Genomic DNA, 5,061 nt, shown 5'->3' with positions numbered 1-5,061 from the left:
TCAGTTATGTGTGCCATTACTGTATTTAACACACACATAAGGCACACCTGGTTATAGGGCGCATACAAGTATGCGTGTTTAAAAATAAAGCGGGAGCAAAACTGAGTTTTGTACTCACATTTTTATTACTGGTAATTGTCATCAATCAAACCCATCGAAGTCATCCTCTGTGTCTGAATTGAACAGCTGCGCTAAATCTCCATCAAACATGCCAGGTTCACTTTCTTCACCGTCAGAGTCACTTTCAGTGCCGTGCGGCTCCTCGGAAATGATGCCGGCTTTTGCGAAAGCTCGAACAACAGTACCAGCAGATATGTTAGTCCAAGCATCTACAATCCATTCGCAAATTGTGGCGTAACTCGCCCGGCGCTGCCTTCCACTCTTAGTGAAACTGTGGTCTCCATCGGTCATCCATCGCTCCCACGCCACTCGCAGCCTTACTTTGAACGGGCGGTTCACACCGATGTCCAGCGGTTGGAGTTCCTTTGTCAGGCCTCCGGGAATGATAGCAAGCTCACAGTTCATTTGCATTTGAAAAAACCACCTGGTCTCCTTACATACACCTCCCTCAGCCACTCTTTCATCATTTCCTCATCCATCCAGCCCTTTTCATTTGCCTTAATGATGATTCCTGCTGGAAACTTCTCTTTAGGCAAAGTCTTTCTCTTAAAAATCACCATAGGCGGCAGTTTCTGTCCATTAGCATGGCAGCCAAGCACAACAGTGAAAGAAGACTTTTCGTGCCCCGTTGTGCGTATCGCTACCGTGCTGGTCCCCTTCTTCTCCACAGTGTGACTCACCGGGATGTCGAAAGTGAGCGGCACCTCGTCCATGTTAGTGATGTGGCTGGGCTGGATGTGTTTGTCGGCGATGTGTTTGCTGCAGTAGGAGCGGAAGATGGCCAGCTTTTCATTACCGGTATAATCCGCTGGAAGTTGCTGCGCTACCGTAGTCCTGGTCTGGATGGAAAAATGGCACAGTTTCATGAAACGAAAGCACCAAGACGGACCTCCTTGGAAATGTTCAATTTTCATTTCTTCTGCTAGCGAAACTGCTTTTAGTCGAATGGTGACCGTCGAAACGCTTCTCCCACTCGTTCTTTGCTCGATGATCCACCGCTCAAGTCTTTCCTCCAACTCGGGCCACCTCGCCTTATGTCCGCGGAAACTCAGCTGCGTTTTCTTGACCTGCCGGAGCTTGTTTTCCAGCTTCCTCCACTTGCGAACTATCGATTCATTAATCTTAAATTCTCTCGCGGCTGCTCGATTTCAATGTTCCTCCGCGTAGCTGATGGCCTTCAGTTTAAACTGTGCTTCATAAGCGTGTCTCTTTGCCATTTTCAGGGTTGTTAAAACAACGATGTCCTGCATAACGCACATACCTGTTCTTTTATACAGGTATGTGCCATTGTCTCGGTATATACAATCAACGCCCACACTTCACCCTTTAGCGTTCTCATGGTGTTCTCTTCTACGTCCTCCTTACAACACACACAGGGCGCACTGCAGTATAGGGAGCGCCGCACTTTTTAAAGAAAATCTAAGGCTTTTATGTGCGCCTTATAGTTGCGAAAATACGGTATTTCTATTTTCATTAAGCTGCAAAGTCTTGAGTTGAGCTTCAAAGAAAAAAGAAAATTGTGTTTTAAAAACAATCACACAAAACCTTTGGCCTGGCAGCTACTTGGCACACTGTGGCCAAGTATTTACCTAAAGAGGTATGGAAAAGTAAACTTAACACTTAACAAATTCTCTTCCTTGGTCGGATAAAATTCGTTTTGGGCAGCCATGTCTATATATGAGTGAGCACAACTGATGAGCTACCTCAGCAGCACTTTGGCTTTTTAATGGAAAAGCCTCAACCCTTTTTGGAAGAGGTCCAGTTAGATCTATTCCGATTAGCTCCCAGACATGTGACACCTGTCAATGATTAAAGAATCACATTAATATGTAATGTACATGGTAACATTACTATTTTCTACTAAAATGCTACTGATATTTACCTTTATACACTGCAGTGGTTGCACAGCAGCCAATGGTTTTCCCATTTTTTTTGACACTGGTCACAAGCCAGGACCTTAGTGGTTGCAGAATTCATATTTGATGGAAGTCTGCCCTTTCCTATACTCCTATAATTCCTATAATTTATAATCTTTATAATCTCTTCTGCTATTTGGACATTCTTTACTGTAAATTCCTAAGTTAATTTGTAAATTTTGTAGTAAACTGTAAATATTGTAAAACTTTTCTTCTGTCATTTAATGGTCGGGCATTGTACAGCTACAAGCATTTCACCTGTGTGTGTGTGTGTGTGTGTGTCAAATAAAATTTGAATTTGATTTCCAACAACGTTCTGTAAAAAACTGGTACTAGAATCGTCCAGAATTCTTTGTAGAATTCTGCAGGAAAGCAGTCTGGACCGGGAGCCTTATTATTGGGCATACTTATCAGGGCTTCCTGGAGTTCACCTGATGTCAGTGGCGAATCCACTCACATTGCTTGAGTGTCTAATACAGGGGTGTCAAACTCCAGGCCTCGAGGGCTGGTGTCCTGCAGGTTTTAGAGCTCACCCTGGGTCAACACACCTGAATCAAATGATTAGTTCATTACCAGGCCTCTGGAGAAATCAGGACATGTTGAGGAGGTCATTTAGCCATTTGAATCAGCTGTGTTAGATCAAGGACTCATCTAAAACCTGCAGGACACCGGCCCTCGAGGCCTGGAGTCCGACACCTGTGGTCTAATAATTTTGGAAGAGTTATGTTGTCCAAAAACTGATCATTTCCTTTTTAGATGGGTTTATTTGTGGTGAATACAACGTTTTATAGAAATCCCTGAATGTTGTTTATTTGTTTCGGGTCATATATTGTGTTCCCAGATGAATCTTGAACAGCACCTTTTAGTTGTGTTTTCTTTATTTATTTTTAGCTGGTTTGCTAGAAATTGATTTATTACCATGTTCCTGATTTTGTAAGCGTAGTCTTTGTACTAAGAATTTATTTATTTTTAATCAATTATCTCATTTAATTCTAGTTTTGTTTTGCATATTTTGTTCAATATTTCCTGATCTTGGTGGGATGCGTAGGCTTCTAGGGATTTGGTGTTTTTTTTTTTTTTTTTTGTTTTTTGTTTTTTTTGTTTTTTTTCTTTCTAATTCCTGAATATTTTTGTTTTCTTTCTTTTTATGTGATGAGAAAATTATTTGACCTCTCATCACAGCTTTCCCTGCTTCCCATAGAACAGAAGCTGATGTTCCGGGAGTGTCATTATATTCTAAACATGAAGTCCAATCTTCTTTTTTTTTTTTTTTTCTTCTTTTTTTAAAATATTTAATAAAGTCTTCATCTTTAAGCAGCCATGTATTAAATCTCCAGTTCTTACTTGGTGTAGTAGTATTCTTGTTCATTAGTGTTAAAAATACAGGAGCATGATCGCTGACAGCTATAGGGTGAATCTCAGTGTCTGAAATGTCACTCAGCAGTTGAACTCCAGGGATTCTCGCAGAGGTTTAAATTCCCGGTGTAAAATCTCCACCAGGGACAGTCTCTCATCGAAACTGGACAGTCTCTTGTCGATTGACTCCAGGATGTCTGCAATGTCTTTGCCGGAAGGCGATGTTGTGCCGGGGGAGTCTGCCGGGCGACATCTCTTCGATGATGGTGTCTCAATTTTGGCGGGGAAGATGCGCTCTGGGCCTTCTTCATGACTAAATCTTGGAAACAGCGGTCGATGTAATCTTGGAGAGCGTCTAAACTCTCCCCGTTGTCCTCCAGGGTGTTAGAGATGATAGGACAGATGTTGTTAGTTATATGACAATCAATTAGTATATTTGGTAATACTGAAGCTTAAAGAAACTTTGTTCAATTCTAAACTACCATTCGCTTTAATTTTCCGCCAAAATCTCCGGCGTCTGACGTCAGTTACAACATGAGTCACTTACCACCTCCTGTAGCCAAGCCCTAATCTCAAACGAACCCCGCCGCTCCTGTTATGAGCAACTGTGGCGATAAATTCAAGTTTCTGATGATATAGACTCGTCATTACTTTGAAGCACTTGCATGATTTCCTCAAGGAATAAATCTGTATTATAATCATCATCTGATTGTAACACACACTGCACATCACTGGTTAGGGATGGTCCTCGTAACACAACATTCAACATGCTCCCTGATGGGGCATCTTCTAGGGCTTGGTCAATTAAATTAGCTAAACTCTCTCGCACCCTGCCGGGAACCTGTTGCAGATTATCTAGACCGATCTCTTTAAAATCAAGACGCTGACGCAGTTCTCTGGAATTAAAATGAGGCATGTCCCTACTCCTAACCCCACCGCTACCATCACCACAGCTACCGCCAATCTGCACAGTGTCACTTTCATTCGTGTTATCTAATACATCAACAGCTGCATCAAAATCATCGCTAGAAGGTGGATGCTCATGAGTGTCAAAATGGTCAGCAGAGGACACAACATCAAGACTACCAATTGCATCAGAATGTGCAGTAGGTGACCACAGGAAGTCGTCAAATGTCAAAATTTCAATTTGGCCAACAGAGGACAGAGCAGTAAGACTGTCACCTGCATCAGAACCAAGACTTCTGGCTAATACGTCGGATTCTGTGTCTGGCTCATAACTGGTAACTAGCTTTACTGTCGGGGTCAACTTTGCTAGTGACAGACAGAAGCACTTAAAGGCTTACTTTACAGTTTGTAAGTTTTGTAAGTAGAGAAATACATTTTGGGCATGTCATTTTAGAGCAGAATGCTCAGTAAACACTTGGGGGCTTAACAGGTTAATATACAAAGGATAACGGTAGGGGAAACCCAGCTGGGAATAATCGCACACGAGACAAGAAGGCAAAACTAGACACACTGAACACTAGATGAGGGATGATTAAAATAAAACAGAAGCATGAGACACTGACATGGAGACATGGGGGGAATAGTTGTGCAGTCAATGTTCCCTCTAAGCTGCGCAATTGCGCACTGCTGGCACGTCTCTGCGCAGAAAAAAAATCTGTGTTGCGCACAAAAAAAATCGAACCTGAATTAAAATTAAAACTTT

This window comes from Rhamphochromis longiceps, linkage group LG23 (genome assembly GCF_057381845.1).
Source record: "Rhamphochromis longiceps isolate RC_006_pf linkage group LG23, R_longiceps_female_GT1.1, whole genome shotgun sequence".
Lineage (NCBI taxonomy): Eukaryota > Metazoa > Chordata > Actinopteri > Cichliformes > Cichlidae > Rhamphochromis > Rhamphochromis longiceps.
Note: the sequence above shows the minus strand (reverse complement) of the source record.